Source organism: Colobus angolensis, unplaced genomic scaffold (assembly GCF_000951035.1).
Source record: "Colobus angolensis palliatus isolate OR3802 unplaced genomic scaffold, Cang.pa_1.0 Scaffold237, whole genome shotgun sequence".
In the NCBI taxonomy this organism is placed as follows: Eukaryota; Metazoa; Chordata; class Mammalia; order Primates; family Cercopithecidae; genus Colobus; species Colobus angolensis.
Window position 1 is genome coordinate 2365745 of NW_012115566.1, and position 22281 is coordinate 2388025.

A 22281-nucleotide genomic window follows, 5' to 3' on the forward strand; every position below is an offset into this window, starting at 1 on the left:
CACTTTGTGAGGCCTAGGCAGGTGGATCTCCTGAGCCTGGGAGTTCGAGACCAGTCTGGCCAACATGGCGAAAGCCCGTCTCTACTAAAAATACAAAAATAGCCAGGCGTGGTGCTCCACACCTATAATCCCAGCTATTCGGGAGGCTGAGGCAGGAGTATTGCTTGAACCTGGGAGACAGGGGTTGCAGTGAGCCGAGATTGGGCCACTGCACTCCAGCCTGGCCTGCAGAGCAAGACTGTCTCAAAAAAAGAAAAAAAGATAACTTTTTAATATGTCTTTTTAAAGTTTTTTTTTTAAAAAAAGTTTCTGCTTTGAATAATAATAAGGTGTTTTTATTTTTTACAAAACTCTTAAATTAGAAAAATATTTTTAAAGGTATGTATCCTGTTCATGTTGGAATAAGTGTTCAGAGTATATAAAACAAAGATCTTTGTCGTTGTTATTGAAGTTTTGGAAATTTTTTCTGTCTCACTTTATAATCTTGTTTTCTCTTAGACTGAAAAGAAGAAAACGGAATGACCCAGCATGAATGATACAAATGGTGGGTGGTTTTACATGTGAATTTTTTTTTTTAAGTAATCAAATAATTCAGCATTTTACTCCAAGAAAATTTCCGCAGGCAGAGGAGGACAAGAATCACAAAAGCCTCTAATCATACCTCTGCCACTGTAAGGTGCCTGTAACCCCTTTTGTTTTGTGGGTATGCCTTGGAGAGGACGGAGAGAAACTTCCCAGACCAAATTAACTGCTCTGGAGTAACGGAGAGCGCACCAAATTCACAGACTCGTTTTGCCGGCGCAAAGTTAAGCCTGGAGAAACACACAGGTATACGTTTGATAGACATCTGGAATACCAGCGGTAAAACCACAGTGAACAATTGGCCCGTACGGGGATCGAACCCGCGACCTTGGCGTTATTAGCACCACGCTCTAACCAACTGAGCTAACCGGCCAGATGTCAAGATGCCACACTTCCACATTATAAATTACTATCAAACGGCATGTTTTATTGAAATCTATCTTCGAACAGATAATTACATTCTTTTTGTTTTCCACTTTTCCTTCACCCGGACTGGGAGTGGCGGAGCTCCACATTGAACACCGACGAACCCTGTTTCTTACGGGGAAACAGCTTTTCTTATCCTGCTAATTCTGATCCGAGAATATTCAGGACAACGTTCCCAATCGGGGCTTCCTTCCTTTTGCCTGGGGTGAATCCAAAGTTGCATCAAAGCTTGATATCTTGGCCAGCGGATCAGGCAACCGTTGGCCCACGGAGCCGTCTTATGGTTGAAAGGACGCGGCTCCCGAGTGAGTGGCGCAGTGTCCTCTCTGTTCTTGGAGACCCTTCAGGACAGGTTGGCTCTTCCCGAAGGTTTAGGGATCCGGGAACTGCACCCTCTCCCCGCCTAGCCTTGGGTGGTTCCTCTGTCACTACGACCCTGAAGTCTCAGGGGCGTGTCCCAGGCCTGTGACGCTACGCTCAAGAAAGTCACACACTTGCCGCTGCAGTTCCCGTCACAGGACGGCTAGAGGCGCTCGAGAGCAAACTGGGATCCCCTGAGGCAAAAAGACGGTGGAGACAGCTTCTCTCGAGCATCTGATCTCGCCTCGTCCCTGGCAGAACCAAATCCCCCAAACAATAATAGGGATTACGGAGCCAGGGCGTTTCCGGGGTAAGGGCCGTCATCTACAGGGGAGAAAAATTTTACGATCTGAAAAGGGAGGAGGAGGCGAGGCCGGGATTCGACAACTCAGAGGAAGCAGGCGTGAAACATTTGCCCCTGCGAGGTGCCCCGCTTCCAGACGGAGCCTGATGGCAGGTGACAACCCAGGGAGGGGCCACTGGAGCAGCTAATTCATGATTTACTGTCTGTTTTCTTGACAAGATTCTACTTTTACCCTCTTCCTACCACGACTGTTTCTGTTAGTTAAGGGTAATAATATTTTCAAAAGTTAATTGGCCTATGTGCATTTTAATGCGCTCCTTATGCCCTCCCCCTCTATTTACACGTATATGCATATACGTATTTATATGTATGTAAATTGTAAAGTCTTATCTTGGATATGCACTATTAGTATATAATGCGTTTAATGCTTTATATTCATGTCTTTGCCTTAGAAATGAGAATCATATCCTTTGACTAGCCAAATTTGCCATTTATTTTCTAACTTTACATTTCAACTCTTTGATTAGGAAAAATTAAAATTAGTTTAACATCATCAACAATAAATCACCTTCCTGTCCTTCAGCTCCTTTCACTAACTTTGTACTTTTTTTTTTTTTTTTGACAGGGTGTCTCTCTGTTGCCCAGGCGAGAGTGCAGTGGCGTGATCTTGGCTCACTGCAACCTCCACCTCCCGGGTCAAGCGATTCTCGTTACTCAGCCTCCCGAGTAGCTAGGATTACAAGTGCGCGCCACCACGCCCGGCTGATTTTTGTATTTTTAGTAGAGACGGGGTTTCATGTTGGCCAGAACTCCTGTCCTCAAATGATCCGCCCGCCTCGGCCTCCCAAAGTGCCGCGATTACACGCGTGAGCCACCATGCCAGGCCTGTACATCATTTTAATCAACTAACAGATGTCTTCCTTTGTTTTGTTCTGTAGTGAAATGCTCAAAGTTTGTGGCACAGATTATTATTATCATTATTGTTTTACTAGGACACTTGTTATGGTAAATGATTCCTGAAAGACTGGGCCACATTTAGACTTACTTTGACCTCAAGAGACCACCGTAGGCATCAGTCGCTTGCTTTTTGTCATCGGTCAGTTCCCTAGGAAACAGACACTGAGATGGAGATTTGTGTGCGGGACGTTTATTGGAAACGCTCTCAAAATCAGCATCTGTGAGAGGGTGAGGTGAGCAGGATTGAGAAAAGGCAGAAGCTGAATTTAATACAGGCGCAACATACGTCCGGCCCATCTCACAAGTGTGTATAAATCCGGAATGGTCCTTCACAAATGTCCTTAATTATAGTAGGGAGGCGGGAAGGGCAGACCTATGAATTCCTCCATCAACAGTCATTGGATTTGAACTGCTCCGGTGGTGGAGTGTGACTTGGAGCAAGTGACTTCCCTTCCACTGAAGGTAGATCCCAGAGTCGGACCCAGATATGAGCCATCAGTAGTTAATATTCCTGTCGTTGAGGAATGAGGGCCACCACCCGGGGGATGAGGGAATCTACACTTGATCTTAGTCAAAAGGCCGAGAAGCAATAGGAGGGGGGGATCTGATAGATGCAGCATATATCCTCATAGTTCTTTTCCTACAGCAACCATGTATCAGACATGTGTTAATCTTCCACCAATAACCCCTGCTTCTCCACACTAACAGAGAAGAGAACAGGTGTGGTTAAAACAAAATGATGGTTAATAAAAAGCCAATTCATTTTCCCTTTGAGATTCAGCAAAATTCCCTACCTGGCCACCAGAGCCTATAGTAAGTCTAGCGGTCTCCATGTTGGGACAACTTTTTCCTTCCTTCCTTCCTTCCTTCCTTCCTTCCTTCCTTTCCTTTCTTTCCTTCCTTTCCTTCCTTTTCTTTCTTTCTTTGAGACGGAGTCTCGCTCTTGTCGCCCAGCCTGGAGTGCAGTGGCAAGATCTCGGTTCACTGCAACCTCCGCCTCCCGGATTCAAGAGATTCTCCTGCCTCAGCCTCCTGAGTAGCTGGGATTACAGGCGCCCGCCACCACGCCGGCGAAATTTTGTACTTTTAGTAGAGACGGGGTTTCGCCATGTTGGCCAGTCTGTTCTGGAACTCCAGACCTCAGGTGGTCCGCCCGCCTCAACCTCCCAAAGTGCTGGGATTACAGGTGTGAGCCACCGCGCCCGGCCGGGACGACTTTTCAAGGGGAAATAGTCATTTCAATCCAGCCCATGTATTAATCCTTTCAAAATAAAGTTATTTGGTTTTCATTGAGACCTGGATGTCTATTTTTGTTTTGAAGCCGTCTAACAAACTAGTTGCTGGGATTGTTTCTAATTATAGAAGTGTGAAATAGTTTTCAAATAATATATAATTCAGATTTTGTTCAGCGGCGGCTCCGTGGCTTAGCTGGTTAAAGCGCCTGTCTAGTAAACAGGAGATCCTGGGTTCGAATCCCAGCGGGGCCTTGCTTTCTGTACGTTACATTACACGTTTTGTAATTTCACCTGGTGCAACTGAATTTACCACCAATAAATCCTGTAATATTCAGGCTTTTAAAAACCTTGCCAGAAAACAGTGGAGATACATTAGGCGAGAAGTGTAAAGTGCCAACAGTTTCATGACAACAAGCATTCCTCATTCATGATACCTTTAAGACACAGTATTTGTCCTATTGTAAGGCTAGGTAGCCTAACATAGCTGAGGTTAGCTCCTTTGCCCTACCGTTTGAGATCAAATGATGCAGATTCAACAGCTTTAGAAATAGGCACTTTTGGCCGGGCGAGGTGGCTCTCGTTTGTAATCCCAGCACTTTGGGAGGCCGAGGAGGGCGAATCATCTGAGGTCAGGAGTTCGAGACCAGCCTGGCCAATATGGCGAAACCCCGCCTCTACTAAAAACACAACAGTTAGCCGGGCGTGGTGGCAGACTCATGTAATCCCAGCTACTCCGGAGATTGAGGCTCGAGAATCGCTTGAATCCGGGAGGCGAAGCTTACAGTGTGACGAGATGGCGCCACTGCACTCCAGCTTGGGGGACAGAGAGACCCCGTCTCAAAAACCAAACCAAAACAAAACAAAAAACCAAAAAACAAAAATCCTCAACGCTGTTGGAATAGAGATGGCACTCAAAACGTTTTTACAATAGACCACTAATGACTTTTCTGATTGTTTTTTTGAGACGGAGTTTGGCTCCTGTTGCCCAGGCTGGAGTGCAATGGCGCCACCGCGGCTCATCGCAACCTCTGCCTCCCGGGTTAAGGCGATTCTCCTGCCTCAGCCTCCCGAGTAACTGAGATTACACGCATGCACCACCACGCCCGGCTAATTTTGTGGGGTTTCTCCATGTTGGTCATGGCTAGTCTCGAATTCCCGACGTCGGGTGATCCGCCCACCTCGGCCTCCCAAAGTGCTGGGATTACAGGCGTGAGCCACTACGCCCGGCCTTAAACTTTAAATTGATTACCGTAATAGCTATTCTTCCTCTTTGAGTGATTCTGGACTTAGGATAACACCAAAGTTTCTGAAAAGAAGGGACTGTGATATCATCTTAAAGAATCATTAATGACAAAACTGATAAACTATTAACAATAGACTAGAGGCGAATGAAAAATGCATTTTAATATATGAAGTCTTTTCTAGGCAGATTTTCACATAAAAGATCTGAGAAAAACACCAAACCCTAAAGAGTAAGGTGTTTCTGTCTTATCTGCTGCTCTGTTTCTTTGGGTATTCTAAGACGTATTAATTATATGTCTATCTTTACTTACATATACAGGTACATATTCTTTACTCAAAAAGACTTTCCTTCTTCAGGGGCAAAATGCCACTTTTCCTAGGATCCTCAAATGGACGGCTCTGTGGTTGTGTGTGTGTGTGTGTGTGTGTGTGTGTGTGTGTGCGCGCGCGCGCGCTCTCTCTCTCAACGTAAGCCTTGTGTTGCCTTAAGCTAACTATGTGGTTCTTTCTTCTTCATGTCCAGGTGTTAAATCCTGACATTGAGCACTAAATAAACTTTACTTTATTTTATTTATTTGTGTTTTGTTTTTTTTTTTTTTTTGAGACGGAGTCTCACTCTGTCGCCCAGCCTGGAGTGCAGTGGCGGTCTCGGCTCACTGCAAAATCGGCCTGCCCGGTTCTCCTGCCTCAGCCTCCTCAATAGCTGGGATTACAGGCGCCCGCCACCACGCCAGGCTAATTTTTGTATTTTTTAGTAGAGAAGGGGTTTCACCACGTTGGCCAGGCTGGTCTCAAACTCCTGACCTCATGTGATCCGCCCGCCTCGGCCTCCCAAAGTGCTGGGATTACAGGCGTGAATCACCGCGCCCGCGGGGCACTGAATAAACTTTAATAAATTCATTTGAATATTCCTGAAAAGGTGAAAGGTATGGCATGGCGATGATGGAAACTGTTGGGAAGGAGAAATAGTCTTACGAGGCATTTCTATCTGGTATCTAACCAGAGAACTTTCAGCGTGTGAGGCGAACGTGTTAACAACTACATACAGAAAACAACTTCCTAACATTGTTATTCGACAGACTTGGCAGAGATTTTTCTAGAGTCCACTGTTCTTATTACCTTCTATAGTACTTCTCTTTGTTAAGACTGTTTAATGCTAACGCTGTGTCCACAATTCCACATAAGCAGCACACCACTTAGGAATGTCCAACACACAGATTGTTTTAAGTTTTCTGAACCTTGATTAAAATCTAAACCATGATCACACATGAAAAAATCTCAAGAATCTTGCCACTTTTCAGGACTGACATTGACGTCTTGACTGGCAATCATTTTAATTTAGTAGAGACAGGATTTCACCCTGCTGGCCAGGCTGGTATCCAACTCCTGACCTGGAGTGTTCCGCCTGCCTCTGCCTCCCTAAGATTTTTTAAATCTTTGGTTTCAATCATTTTTATATAATTTGAGCAGTTATAGTTTTCTTTATGTTTATCTTTGTTGGCATTTATTGATGGAATTAAATTTGTGAGTTGATGTCAAATGTGTTCATTGACTAGTACACCTTAATAAATTTTTTAGAAAACCAAGAAACCAAAACTCTTCACTGGACAACATCTACAAGCCAAGAATTAAAGATTAGTTCCCAACCGCTCCAATTTCTCTCATCATTTTCAGATTAAAACATATCTTCCCCTCTTTTGGAGCCACCTCCCTTCTTCCCTGATCCAGCCCGCATATTCCCATTTAGTCTAATTTCTTTCAAGCCCTGCTTCAAATCCTTGGATTTACTCCCTAAGATTATGACCACTCCATTCAGTTCCTAGTGACAAAAAATCACGTTCTTCGTCTAAGAGCTACAGAGGGAAGAAAAAAAGAAAAAGCTCACTTCTAACCTATCTACAACCATCATTCTTCTTTTTATCTATCAAGTCTCAGATCTGGCGTCGTTTTCTCTAGGAGGTCTTCCTTGATGGGCACTGGTGCAGTTTTTAGTTTTTTGTTTGTTTGTTTTTTTGAGACGGAGTTTGGTTTCTTGCTGCCCAGGCTGGAGTGCAATGGCGCGATCTAGGCTCACTGCAACCTCCGCCTCCGCCTCCCGGGTTCAAGCGATTCTCCTGTCTCAGACTCCCGAGCAGCTGGGATTACAGGCATGCGCCACCACGCCTGGTTAATTTTTTTTTTTTTTTTTAGGTAGAGACGAGGTTTCTCCATGTTGGTCAGGCTGATCTCGAACTCCTGACCTCAGCTGATCCGCCCGCCTTGGCCTCCCAAAGTGCTGGGATTGCCGGCGTGAGCCACAGTGACCGGCCCCCAGTTTTTTGACTACTGTCAACAGGCTGCGCTGAACATTCCGAACAATATAGTCGATATATTTGGCGAACGCATTTCTGCTCGTATCTGTCATCGGTATGTGACATTGGTGATTCCAATTAATGAGAAAAGTGAGGGTGAGAACAATACTACAATCGGAAACTTTTCTACAAAGAAAGAACAAATCCAAAATTTCTCAACTTGGGGCAATCAGGGAATTATATACTTTTATGTTTCAAGGTAAGATGGCAGTTATACGAGGTTTCCGTAGTGTAGTGGTTATCACGTTCACCTAACACGCGAGAGATCAACGGTTCATTAAACTGGGCAGAAACATGTGGGCTAGACTAGGGTTTCGTGGCTGCCTTTTACCCACGAACCCGTTTGCGGTTCTGGACTTTAAAAATACACAATTCTGAGCTCGATTTGTGGTCCAGAAGTCTAAAATGAAAGATTTCTGACGCCACTGACACTGAAGCCCGTGTCTCCCCAACTCCTCTCGCCCCAGTAGGTTTCCCGTACCTTTCCTTCCTCTTCTGGGGCTCAGAACCCTAGGAGGTGTCAATGCCAGGAGACGCCCATAGTCCAGGACTTGGCCTACCCCGCTCAGGTAAGATTGGTTTCCTTGGAATCCCGTTTTAAACCTCTGGACCACAAACAAATCGAACTCGGAATTGTGTATTTTTAAAGTCCAGAAGCCCAAACGGGTTTGTGCGTGTAAAAGGGAATAGAAACCAAACAGCAACAAAACCCAATCCCAACTCACGTGTTCCCGCCCGGTTTCGAACCGGGGACCTTTCGCGTGTTAGGCGAACGTGATAACCACTACACTACGGAAACCCCGCGTTAACTACGTCTTACCTCACTAAATTTGAGGGATTCCCGTAATTCGAAATTCCGCAGTGGCTGCCACCGAGTGTCAGTTAACGGATAACAGACGTATCGGGCAATTATCAGTAGTAGTACTATCGGTACTGTTAGTGCCACACAATATTTCTAAAACCCATCAAGTGTGCACGAGGAGGAAGAGTTGTGAGGAGAGAACGGTAAAGGAATAAATAAGAAGATATTTCTGCCGTCAGCGGCCTGGATAATCTGTATTGGACTAACAGACTTGAATTTTCGTGACCGCCTTTCCCCCTCAAGTTTCCACCACCCGAGAAGATCCTCTGGGACTTGATTCTCAGCGGGGCTTGACCTTAGACATTTCAATTCCAGTGCGTTCCTCCCAGTGGGAATTCGGGGCCCGGCTTCGTGCGCACTGGGCGGACTCCGGGCCCAGCTCGCTGCCAGGAGCCTTCTGAACAAACGCGACCTTCTTCCAGGACTCAGCAATGAGCGTTCAGCTGGGTTCGAAGCGAGCTCCCAGCAGGCAACCATCGTGAGTGAAGGAAGAGAACCCGACCGTTTCTGGAATCAGCTTAGTGTTCACGCCGTTTGCGAGATTTCTCTGAAATAAGAAAGAAAAAACGAAAGGGTTAAAAAGTTTAGCGACTTTGTATGTTTCGTCACCTGTTTTAGTAAAAATCGCGAACTTTAGGACAGTTTTTCTTCTGGGAAAGACATACACTCGAAGGGCGTTTCTACTTTCCTAACCTACGTTCAGAGAGATTATGTCCTCATTTTGTCTTCTAGTGTTAAACTCAGTTAACACCCTGCCTGCAATAAGTGACTCCCCGCAAGTGGCAAAGACTGGGCTCTCCTGATGGTCGATCGCCAACCCCTTACCCCCAGTGCACTAAGAGAACTCTCATGATCACGCTGATACATGAATTATTTCAAACTTATTGAAGAAAATTTAATTGACTTCCTTAGAGGTTAACTCACACCAGATCTCAGATTCTGGTTATTTTATATTTTGAGTCGGAATTTCACTCTTGTTGCCCATGCTGGTGTGCAATGGCACGTTCTTGGCTCATTGCAACCTCTGCCTCTCGGTCCGCCTCTCAGGTTCAAGCGATTCTCCTGGTTTAGCCTCCCAAGTAATCCCAAGTAATCCTGGGATTACAGGAATGTGCCACCACGCCCGACTAATTTTTAGTAGAGACGAGGTTTCACTATGTTAGGCTGGTCTCGAACTCCTGACCTCAGGTGATCCACCCGCCTCAGCCTCCCAAAATGCTGGTATCACAGGCGCGAACCACCGCGCCCAGATTCTGGTTATTTTGACAAGATAAGGGAAAGAGGAGGCAGAAATTAACATTTTAAGAATCTGGGCCGGGCGTGGTGGCTTACACCTGTATTCCCAGAACTTTGGAAGACCGAGGTGGACAGATCACCTGAGGTCAGAAGTTCAAACAGGGCGAAACCCTGTCTCTACTAAAAATACAAAAATTAGCCAGGCGCGGTGGCTCACGCCTGTAATCACAGCCCTTTGGGAGGCCGAGGCAGGCTGATCACCTGAGGTCAGGAGTTTAAGACCACCCTGGCCAGCATGGCGAAACGCCATCTCTACTAAAAATATAAAAAATAGCCGGGCGTGGTGGCACACTCCTGCAATTCCAGCTACTTGGGGGGCTAAGGCAGGAGAATTGCTTGAACCCGGGAGGCGGTTTGCAGTGAGCCGAGATCACGCCATTGCACTCCAGCCTAGGCAACAAGAGCAAAACTCTGTCTCAAAAAAAAAAGAACCTGATATATATACTACACATTTTAGAGGTGTTATCTTCTATAACACTTCTTATATATAAATTCCTGAAATGCCGTGCGTGTCTAACTTTTAAATGCTGCTTCATCTGCAAATCATGGTTTGCTGTCTCCTGCAGCCTATGCCTCATACTCCGTGATCTCCACGCAATCAGTCTCTCTCACGACTGGACTTTGCACCTGAGGTTCCCTCTAGCTGAAAAGCTTTGCGTTTGGCTTTGCCTAGTTAGTTATCTTTAGCTCGTGACTGGATCTCAGGGAAACTATTTTTTCTTTAGGAAAGACTTCCTTAAACTGCATTAATGAAAGTCCTATATTCCTCATAGTACCATGAGCTTTCTTCCGTTGCCAATTTTACATTTGTAAGTGTAATAACTAGATTGATGTCGGTCTCCCTGGAATGTAAGTTGCATTTGGACAGGAACAGTGTCTGTTCTTGCTCGTCAATGAATCCATACTGCTTTGCCCTCAATGAATACCTTTAAATGTAAGCCTGAGCCCTTACCACGATTCTCTAAGTAAAGTATTCTTTTCCTAATTTTAAGTTGAAGCACCGAGGCTTGCAGCGATCATCTGTCTTGCCTAAGAGTGGAGGCAAGACAATGTACAATGGTACATTCCTTAATGTATCATTGGATGTGGGTATATTTTTAACAAATCTCCAAAGTTCTGATCTTTGTAATTCCCTGGAAACTAATAATGGAAATCACTAGAACGATAGTAATATCTACAATTTATTACCAGCCATTAAATCAAGTATTTAATGATTTTTCATACGTAAACGAACAAAGCAAGCCTAAGGTGTAGGTGTAATTGTTACTTACAATCATTTGCCTTTCTTATAGATGCAGAGGTTGAGGAGTGGGGAGGTTAAATAATATAAATAACTTCCTCAAGCTCACACAAGTTATAGAACTTGGAACCAGTATTTCTATCCATATGTGTCTGAGGTCAAATTATTCCTCACGGTCGGGCGCGCTACCTCGCACCTGTAATCCCAGCACTTTGGGAGGCCAAGGCGGGTGAATCACGAGGTCAGGAATTCGAGACCTGGCCAACATGATGAAACCCCGTCTCTACTAAAAATACAAAAAATTAACTGTGCGTAGTGGCGGGCACCTGTTATTCCAGCTATTCAGGAGGCTGAGGCAGGAGAGTAGCTTGAATCTGGGAGGCGGAGGTTGCAGTGAGCCAAGATCGTGCCACTGCACTCCAGCTTGGATGACAGAGTGAGATTCCATCTCAAAAATAAAAAAAAAAAAGAAAAGTATTCCTCATTATTTCAGTTTTCTGGAAAAAGGAAAGGTCTATGAAAATATATGGGTATTAATAGGGTGAAACTGAGCATATAATATGAAAGTGATTTTTACAGTATAGGGAGAGGCAGAAAAAACTCAATATAGAGACACTCTGAGGACATGGGGAGTTGCCAGAGATAACTGTTACAAATATTATGCTTGTAATTGGTACTACTTCCTGGAGAAAATGGGAAGTGCATATTTCAGGGTAAATGGAGGATGTTTTTCATGTAAAAGAATTTGTGTGAACAATGGTACCAATGCCCAGGAAATATTCCCTAATGTAAATTAAATGTATTACTACCCTTGGATGTGGGTATTAGAGAAATTCTAGTCTGCCAGGCGCAGTGGCTCACACCTATAATCCCAGCAATTTGGGAGGCTGAGTTGGGCAGATCATCTGAGGTCAGGAGTTCACGATCAGCCTGGCAAACATGGCAAAACCGGGTCTCTATTAAAAGTACAAAAAAAATTAGCCAGACTTGGTGGCACTAATTCCAGCTACTCAGGAGACTGAGGCAGGAGAATTGCTTGAACCCAAGAGGCAGAGGTTGAAGTGAACGGAGATCACACCACTGCACTCCAGCCTGGGCAACAGGGTGAGACACTGTCTCAAAAAAATAAAAAATAAAAAGAAAGAAAGAAAGAAAGAAATTCTAGTCAGATACATGGTTCTTTTGGTGAAAGCTGTTTGTTTTGGTAGCAAGAACCATTCCGCTTCCCTTAGAGTCCTTTCCCTTTCCACATTTCAGCCTAATTTGCCTCCTTGCCCTCCTCAACTACACTGTCTTCCTCTAAGTCTCCCTGGAAGATCGAGACAGGAAATGTGAATATCTGAGCTTCACTCTTGGTGTTTATTGTGTTGTGTCCCTGGGAAACTCAATGACCTCTCCGAATTTTATTTTCTAATCTGTGAAATGGGATAATGAAATCGGTATTCTAATGTATTTTCAGCAAATATTTATTGAATGTCACCCATATCTCTTCTAGGTATTAGTAATCTGACAGTAAATAAATATCTTGCCCTCATGGAGTTTGCATTCTCATAGGGAAGGCAGACAATACACAAAACAAATAAGTTATATAGTGTGTTTTTAAAATGATCATAAGTGGGCTGGGCATGGTGGCTCATGCCTGTAATCCCAGCACTTTGGGAAGCAGAGGCGGGTGGATCATCTGAGATCAGGAGTTCAAGACGAGCCTGGCCCAACATGGTGAAACCCTGTCTCTACTAAAAATACAAAAATTAACAGGGCGTGGTGGCAAACACCTGTAATCTCAGCTACTCAGGAGGCTGAGGCAGGATACTTGCTTGAGCTCAGGAGACAGAGGTTGCAGTGAGCCGAGATCATGCCACTGCATTCCAGCCTGGCGGACAGAGCAAGACTGTAAAAAAAAAACCAAAAAAACAAAAACAAACAAACAAACTGAGCCCTGAGATATCCTCGTAGAATGATGAAGGAGAGCAGGAAGAACCAGCAAAAGAGAAGTTGAAGGAGACAATAAGTGGTGAAAAAATAGACAAATAGATCAATGACAAATAATAATGACAAATAGATCTAGAGAGACCAGAAATAGACCCGCACAAATATAGTAGTCAAGTAGTCAATCTTTGACAAAGAAGCAAAGTCAACACAATAGAGCAAAGATAGTCTTTTCAACAAATGGAAACAATCGAACAACTGAACTTCCACATGCAAAACAGTGAACCTAGACACAGACTTTACACCCTACACAAATATTAACTCAAAATGGATCATAGCCCTAAATGTAAAATGCAAAACTGCTAAACTAAAATATAACAGGAGAAAGCCTAGATGAAAATGGATATGGCCATGATATTTTATTTTACTTTATTACTCAATTAGAAAATTTTATTGAAACAATGTGAATGACTCTAATATGGGCTGGGTAAGGAGAGAAGAAAAAGCATGAACCGGAGGGAGGAACAGGAAACAGACAATTGAGTCTCCGGGGATTTGTTCCAGCAACAAAAGCAGCCACTAAACACCAAACAAGTTTCCGATGCATAGAGTCAGATAATAAGTAAAGATTAAGACACTATTATGTCTCCCAGGAGCTTCTTGTTAAAAGAGAGAGATAAATATATAAAAAGTGACAAACACAAACATGGAGGCATTAACCTGCTGTGGGAACCTTAAAGAGTGAGAAAGTCAAAGAGCCTAACACGACTTTCTAAGAGACAAAGCCATCTCTCGAGGCTGTGATGGCCGAGTGGTTAAGGCGTTGGACTCGAAATCCAATGGGGATTCCCCGCGCAGGTTCAAATCCTGCTCACAGCGTCGCTGTTTTCTGGTTGGATTTCCAATTTGCTACTTTCATCATTCCCCGCCCCCCAGGAGTTAGCGCTCCTGAGGATGGAAAGCTGTGAGTGCTATCGCTGTGGCTTTTACAGCGCACGCACACTCGTGGAAATGTACATTAAGAAGTACGTTACTCGGGAGTCTGAGGCAGGAGAATCGCTTGAACCTGGGAGGCAAATGTTGTAGTGAGCTGAGGTCGCGCCACTGCACTCCAGACTGGGCGATAGAGTGAGACTGTCTCAAAGAAAAATAAAATATTGGTTGTCTTATGTCTAATCATAATGGCACAGACAAGACAGGTGCAACGTTGAAAATATAAGGAATACAATTTCCCTTTTAGGTTAATAGTATGACAGCTTTCTTAAAGCATTCTCAGGCAGCAATCTTTACTTCGTATTTGTCCTGATCTCACAATATTTTTGGTGGGAGCCAAAAAATTTAGGATGATAACAATCTATCATGTGTATTAGTTGCTCTTCAAAGCATTTTGTGTCAACGAGGAAACAGAGGCACAAAGAGGATACATTTTGGTTTCTGACTACCTTCTTAAACCCATACGAAACTTCCTCTCCTTATAAGCACTTCGCCATTTTCCACTCCTTTGCCTACTTTAAATAGCTATGCAAGTGAAGTTCCTTGTTTCTAAGTTTCCATGTCAAATGTGATTCTGAAAAATGTGTACTTTCCTGAATTCTTGCCTCCTTGTTAAATTTGAGTGTCTTCATCTGCTACTTTGAGTTGTAATACCGTTTTACAATAAACTTCTCCCTAGTCAGTGGGTACTTGTTTTTTCCTTTTGGATGAGAAGAGGAAAAAACTATGACTAATGCCTCCAGAAATGTATTACAAAGCACTTTACTTTTTGCAGTATCTAAATTTAAAATAATACAGATTGCTCATTACTAATCCACATACATCATTAGTGCCCTATGTAAGTATATTAAAAATGAAGTTCAGGCCAGGCGCGGGGACTCACGCCTGTAATCCCAGCTACTTGGGAGGCTGAGGCAGGAGAATCGCTTGAACCCAGGAGGCGGAGGTTGCGGTCAGCCGAGATCGCGCCACTGCACTCCAGCCTGGGCAACAAGAGCCAAATTCCGACTCAAAAAAAAAAAAAAGAAAGAAAGAAAGAAAGAAATTCAGGCAAAAACAACTGATTGGCCTGAAAAATAAATTACAAAAAGCTCAAAAGTAGGCACACACATAAAAGGGAAGATAGAAACACTAATAATGCTTTGAAGACATTCATCTTAGCACATATATAATGTTTCAAAGGTGAAAATTGGTCATTATTTTCAATAAAGACACTTTATGTGAATGTCTATTATGCCAACAAACCACAGAACAAAACATGCTTTCCTAGAATCAGTGCGGTTTTGGGGTTTTAATCGCTACCTAAGTAAAGATACAATCTATTTTTTTTTTCTGGTCCCAATAGTATAACACAACATAATTATGAAAAGAGTAACAGCGAAAACGAGTTACGGGTACGGGCCAGTGGCGCAATGGATAACGCGTCTGACTACGGATCAGAAGATTCTAGGTTCGACTCCTGGCTGACTCGTTTACGCCCACCGTTTTCCTTCTTCAAAGCCGTATTAACAATCCTGTTCTGAATGTCCTTTTCCAGAGTGGTGCTGTTGTTACTTGAATGTGAAAGAGACAAGCGTCGAAGGAGCCAACCTACAAGATTTTGTTTCTACCTTTCAATCTCTTTCTCAACTTGAGAAGGGAGAAAGGCGAAAAAGACCATTAGAAAGCTTAAAAATCAAAGAAGCTTAAAAAAAATTTTTTTTCCATGTAAGTCTTCTTCATCAGTGTTTTTTTTCCATTGGGAGAAGTCCACACTCCTGGCCTCTCTGAGGCACAGCTCTTTCCCTGGGCATGACTGTTATCAAAAAGAAAGGGGACATCTGAAGAAACGTTGAATCCATAAAGGCAGGGCTGTGGGGGATGCGGGATGCAAGCTGCTCCTTGCGTCAGTTGGGCCCCCTACACAGAGCTCAACTGTGAAGTCAGTGGACCCAACTCAGCCTCAACATCGCCCCCATCCACCACTCCCGCCACGGGCCTCTTACCCGCCTCCCAGGTCCCCACCACTTTTCCTCCGCCCTGAGATCCTCAAGAAATAGAAGACAGGAGAATCGGCAGGGACAGAGATAGACAGACAGATGATAGATAGATAGATAGATAGATAGATAGATAGATAGATAGATAGATAGATAGATAGATAGATAGATAGATATAGACAGACAGACAGACATCCCAGAAGAAGATGAGTGTGGAAGGTGGCAGCTTTGGGGCGGTATCTGAACAGATGGGCCTCCTTTCTCAGCGACGAGGAAGATGGTGGAGGAGAGAGAGGCTGGGAGGCAACCAGAGTCAAGCGGCGGAAAATTCCTCAAACTAAACCAAAAGAGCATCTTAATATGTGGCTCGGTTTCCGAACGTATAGCTTGGATCTTCGCTCTGCATCTCAGGTGAGTTTACTAAAGTTACTTACCAGTGTGCGCTGTCAGGGGCATTGCGGGTAAACAAATGGAACCACAAACCTGGTAGTCCAGGTGTGTTGGGCTGTGGACAGGTCGAACGGAGAATTGGAGATTCTTAAAACACCGCATTCACTTCCATGCTCTTTAAGCTAAATGGGAGAAATTTTCTGTGAAAGCCAGTGGCAACCTCACGTGGAGTGGACATTTATTTGCCTTGGAAACTGCCTGGGATCAGAAAAAAAGAACGAAGCACAGCTGTTACGGGTAACAAAACCTCGCATTTTGCTGCTATTAGTACCGCACTCTCACCGAGTCACTGGCCACACCGAGCCTGCTTCCCTTTCCCTACCGAAACTCGTTTAAAGCGTCAAAATAATATTGTCTCCCTTTGAATATTGAGAATGAAAAAAAAATTGAAAAAAGTGTATATTGCTTCCTAATGTTTCACTAAAAACTAAGCAGGCAATTGTCATACCTCTTCTTAAATTTCCCATTCCCTAAAACACATCCATCTAGCTGCCACACTACCCCAACCCTATTTTCTTCAATACGTTCTCCCTAATGCTTACATCTTTTCTGTTGTTCTTTGTTTTGGGACGGAGTTTCGCTCTTGTTGCCCAGGCTGGAGAACTATGACGCGGTCTCAGCTCACCGCAACCTACGCCTCCCGGGCTCAAGTAATTCTCCTGCCTCAGCCTCCCGAGTAGCTGGGATTATAGGCATGAGCCCAGCTTATTTTGTATTTTTAATAGAGACGGGGTTTCACCATGTTGGTCAGGCAGGTCTCCAACTCCTAAACTCAAATGATCCCCCCACCTTGGCCTCCCATAGTGCTGGGATTACAGGTACCAGCCCCGCGACCGGCCTGTTCTTTTTATTTTTTACAATAAAGGGAAACGAAAGTAAACAGCCTCTCGCTGGATGAGTAAGACAGTGGATTATTCAGCAGTTATTCGAGAGGCTTGAGTTAAAAGGACACCATCACGGTAAGCAACGGCCCAAACGTCACATCCAGTGGCCCGTACGGGGATCGAACCCGCGACCTTAGCGTTATTAGCACTACGCTCTAACCAACTGAGCTAACCGGCCACACGACTTTTGTCGCGTTTTGAGGGAAAACATGTATAAATTGATTGACATTTTTGTTTTTCTAAATAAAACAGCTTCTCTTTTCTTTCTTACTCCTTTCAAAAGAGACCTTTAAGACTATATTCACAGACTTTAGCAAGGAAGTCCAAACTATTTTAACTCTGAGCCAGACTAGAAAATCCGCGGACGATATGGAAAAAGCACTGTAATAGGATTTTCAACGGTGAGTGAAGGGAACCTCCTCTTTTCATTTTATTTTTGTTGTTGTTAGACAGCAATTTTTTTTTTTTTTTTTTTTAACAGCACTGCTGTTTGCGGGGTATGGCTAATTCAAAGGCAGTACGCCCAGAGTAGGCAGCTGTTTCTTTTTAGAGGCACGTCAGTGTACTGGATCGCAAGTTGCAAACTTTCCTTTAGTGACTTGTAACTTAAGGACCTATTATTTTCAAGTTGGTTCAAGACAACGCCGCCGAAAGGAAGACGAATGGGGTGGAGGGAAAGAGTCACGTCTTCTCGGTGTCTCTGAAGTCACAAACGTAAGCATTGATGTCATCGGTGAAGATATCCAGGGATGGAAACTGAGGTAGCCCAGCAGTACCGGAATCCCATAGTAAACCTGGTACGTTTTTTGAGGGTAGTAGAAAAGGGCTACAGAGGTTTGCAGAAGGGCAAGATTGTGGTGGCACTCTACTAGGTATTAAGTCTCATTTAACAGCACTTGTGTGTCACTCAAATTCCAACTTGGGAACCGAAGGATTTCAGCCCGAGTTGGAGAGGCCAGAATAAGTGACATGCGCTCTTTCATCCTTGGTCAGGCTACTGGTTTTACCACCTGGATACAAGTTGAAAGAAACCTCCTGCAGCGTCAGGAACTATCTCTCTACATGTGCCTGGAGTTTCCTTTGTGTTTTTGGAACTTTCAAGAACTAATAAACTTTTAACGAATATATTAGCAGTTAAATGAATCAAACGATTTTGTTGATTCTAAAACTGACGCTGGCGCGAGGAAGAAGTGTTGGAATTCTAGTGTTACTCTTAATGTATTCAACGGTTACAGACCGAAGTACCACCGGGAGCTTCGATGTTTTATTCTTCTAGTCCTCAAGAGCTTTTATCCTAGGTGTCAAGAACTGAGGCTTCTACTTGCTCAAAGATAACCTGAAAGGAAACTCTCTGATACAGTTCCTGCAGTCACACATCCTCTTCACCCGTCCCAAAGAATTACATTCTGGCTTTTGAGGATCCCTCTTGCACATTCCGACTGGTGTTTATAGACCTCCGAAGTTCACATGTAAAGCCACAGCAAAGGAATGAACTTGTTATGTATGACATCAACACCGGAAAGATTACCCTTTTTCCTCCTTCGGACAAATGGGAGCTAATCTTCTAGCATTCCTGTACTCTGTTCTGAGACTTATTGGCGGGCAGAGCTCTTCCTACTGTCCTGACTCTGACAGCACCAGCCTGGGTACTCGCTCTTTCTTTTGTAACCAAAAGCAAATACTCTTGGAGAAAATCTGCACCTGGGACTAGAGAAATCACATTTGTTTTGCTAGTAACACCTAAGATTTAAATCTGTTCTCCTCACCCCACCCCCACCTTCAATTGTGTTTCCCGATACAGGGAAGGTCCCAGATCCAAAAATCGTAATATTCTTTACTTTCTTTAAATGAAATACTATGTGTTAACGTTACCTGCAGTGATTCCAGACAAAAACAAGAGTTCAATACAAGGTTTTCTGTCCTTCCTTAACCGTAAACATGGTATAAAATAATGATCAAATCTCCCTTGATCTTATATCCTAACTATCCCCATATCCTCCTCAGAGACTATCGAATTTCTTACTTTCTTATCTTCCCTAAAATAATCTATGCATAATCAAGCATATCATTACTATCTTCACCTACATTATTGACAATACAGGGGAACATCTGTCACAAGTGTCTTGTAAGATATATATATATATATTTTTTTTTTTTTCTTCCTTTCTCTCCCTTTTTTTTTTTTTTAGACAGAGTCTCTCTCTGTCGCCCAGGCTGGAGTGCAGTGGCACGATCTCAGCTCATTGCAGCCTCCGCCTCCTGGGCTCAAGTGATTCTCCTGCCTCAGCCTTCCCAAGTAGCAGGGATTACAGGCGCGCACCACCACACCCGGCTAATTTTTGTATTTTTAGTAGAGACGGGGTTTCATCATGTTGTCCAGGCTTCTGTCGAACCCCTGACCTCAGGTGATCCGGCCGCCTCAGCCTTCCAAAGTGCTGGGATTGCCGGTATGAGCCACCGATCTTGGCTTGTAAGATAATTTCAAAATATTTATGTCATATTCCAGATTAGGTTATTTTAATTATCTAAGACTGCCTCAGGAAAAATACTTAATCAATACTTTTTTTTTTTTTAAATCTAAGACTGCCTCAGGAAAAGCACTGAATCAATACTAACCATATCTATATATATATATTTTTTAAAGAAATGTGGATGACCTCGCCATGTTGTCCAGGCTGGCCTTGAAGCCATAGACCCAAGTGATCCTCTTGCCTCAGTCTCCCAAGTATCTGAGGACACTGTGCTTCAGCACCTGCCACTGTGCCCAGCTCATTTATTTTACAATGTGAATATATATATATATATGCATGCACATATGTGTGTGTGTGTATAATCACATATAACCTTAGTATTACTAAAATTCAGGTTATTTTTAATATGTCATCTCTTGCTTCTCTGCACAGTAAAAATGACTAGTCATGCACTGGGACTGTCCCTGAAACTGAAAACAATTAAAATGCTGTATAAAACAAGCAAAACTTCTAAAAAAAATTCAAAGTGCTGATAATAATTTAAGAATTTCACAGACCAAATTCTGAGTGAAAGTAGAAACAGGGAGTTAAGCATAGAATTGGAAGTGCTTGGCCAGGCTTGATGACACGCCTGTAATCCCAGCACTTCGGGAGGCCAAGGCGGGCGGATCACCTAAGGTCAATAGCTTGAGACAAGCCTGGCCAACATGGCGAAACCCCATCTCTACTAAAAAAATACAAAAATTAGCCGGGGGTGGCGGCCGGCGCCTATAATCCCAGCTACTTGGGAGGTTGAGGCAGGAGAATCGCTTGAACCCGGGAGGGGGAGGTTGCAGTGAGTCGAGATCCAGCCACTGCACTCCAAACTGGGCGACAGAGTGAGACTCTGTCTAAAAAACAACAATAAAAAAAGTGCTTATGCCCTGATTTTTATGTGTTTCATAATATCATAACATGTGAGTGCGGCCGGGCACGATGGCTCCCGCCTGTAATCTCAACACTTTGGGAGGCCGAGGTGAGTGGATCACGAGGTCAGGTGACCGAGACCATCCCTAGCCAACATGGTGAAACCCCGTCTCTACTAAAAATACAAAAAAATCTCTTGAACCCAGCAGACAGAGGTTGCAGTTAGCCGAGATCGCGCCACTTCACTCTAACCTTGGCGACAGAGTGAGACTCCGTCTCAAAAACAAACAAAAAAACATGTAAGTACACACTGAATGAGGTATTGAATAAGCTTGCTTTCTTCCCCTCAACGAATTACTAAAATCTGTGGAGGAGCTCAAGTTTATGGGCGTGGAACTGCGTTTTGTGAAATGACTTACAAGAGCCCTTTTCATTATAACGGCAAATGCACGTATTCCTTACCATACAAATTAAATGTCAATATGGACTTACATATTGGTAGATGGCTGACATTCGGTGCGGGGCCAGTATTACACAGTTAACGTGGCCAAGCGTTAATTTAGCAGGGTCGACATGTACAAAAAAGTCCTGAAATGGCTGCCGAAACCCAGGATTGAACCAGAAGCCTGTAGATATTCAGTCTAAAGCTCTCCCAACTGAGCTATTTCAACCATCGGTAAGGAAAAATTTTTTTTAAATTTTTTTGTCAGTTGTTTTCAAAATCGCCCTTCGTGAACACCCTCCTAGTTTTCTTTCTGGGTGCTATATTTCACAGAAAGTAAAACATACATAGTTCCTTAGGATATTAATTGGATGGGCATAGGGATTTGGTGATTCAAAACTTCCTGCTGAAATGGGATGCTTCCTAGAATTGAAGACACTACTAGACACCACCATCTAGGATACTTTCTTTTCTTTTTCTTTTCTTTTTTTCAAGACAGTTTTGCTCTTGTTGCCCAGGCTGGAGTGCAATGGTGCGATCTCGGCTCAGCGCAACCTCTGCCTTCCCGGTTCAAGCGATTCTCCTGCCTCAGCCTCCCAAGTAGCTGAGATTACAGGCATGTGCCACTACGCCCAGTTAATTTTTTTTTTTTTTTTTAAATACAGATGGGGTTTCTCCATGTTGGTCAGGCTGGTCTGGAACTCCTGACCTCAGGTGATCCGCCCGCCTAGGTCTCCCAAAGTGCTGGGATTACAGGCGTGAGCCACCACTCCCAGCCGGAAGTATTGAGTTTTAGGAAAAATGAAGGATTAGGTGCATATATTTACTTAATATACATTTCTTTTTGGCCAATTCTACATAAGGCTAAACACACTAATATAGGAATAATAATTATTTCTGAGAAAGGGAGTGGTATTTCAGGTGAGAGGAGATATTTTTGCTGTTTTTCCTGTATTGTGTAGAATATTTATATTCAGAAAGTAGCCATTATTTGGATAATTAAAAGAATAATAATTTAGCATATACTACATTAAAAATGCATGAGATAGTCGAAGTTGACAAACCTTACCTCCTACATAATGTAAAACTTTATACTATTTAGTTATTGACAAAGCCAAACACAAACTTTCTTTTTTTCTTTTTTATTTTTTTGAGACGGAGTTCACTCTCTCTCCCAGTCTGGAGTGCAGTGGCACGATCTCGGCTCACTGCAAGCTCTGCCTCTCAGGTTCGCGCCATTCTCCTGCCTCAGCCTCCCGAGTAGCTGGGACTACAGGCGCCCGCCACCTCGCCCAGCTAATTTTTTTGTATTTTTAGTAGAGACAGGGTTTCACCGTGTTAGCCAGGATGGTCTCGATCTCCTGACCTCGTGATA

The 22281-nt window shown here is 43.6% G+C and overlaps 6 non-coding genes across 6 annotated transcripts; 3 read left to right on the forward strand and 3 right to left on the reverse strand.

The window, feature by feature from the left end:
- Positions 1-881: 881 nt before the first annotated feature.
- TRNAI-AAU lies at positions 882-955 on the reverse strand. The gene has a single exon. It is a non-coding gene; the product is annotated as a tRNA-Ile (tRNA).
- Positions 956-4042: 3087 nt separating this feature from the next.
- On the forward strand, positions 4043-4116 carry TRNAT-AGU. The gene has a single exon. It is a non-coding gene; the product is annotated as a tRNA-Thr (tRNA).
- Positions 4117-8183: 4067 nt separating this feature from the next.
- TRNAV-AAC lies at positions 8184-8256 on the reverse strand. Its single transcript has one exon. It is a non-coding gene; the product is annotated as a tRNA-Val (tRNA).
- Positions 8257-13581: 5325 nt separating this feature from the next.
- On the forward strand, positions 13582-13663 carry TRNAS-CGA. Its single transcript has one exon. It is a non-coding gene; the product is annotated as a tRNA-Ser (tRNA).
- Positions 13664-15175: 1512 nt separating this feature from the next.
- Positions 15176-15248, forward strand: TRNAR-ACG. Its single transcript has one exon. It is a non-coding gene; the product is annotated as a tRNA-Arg (tRNA).
- A 1943-nt stretch (positions 15249-17191) lies between these two features.
- TRNAI-AAU lies at positions 17192-17265 on the reverse strand. The gene has a single exon. It is a non-coding gene; the product is annotated as a tRNA-Ile (tRNA).
- Positions 17266-22281: the final 5016 nt, after the last annotated feature.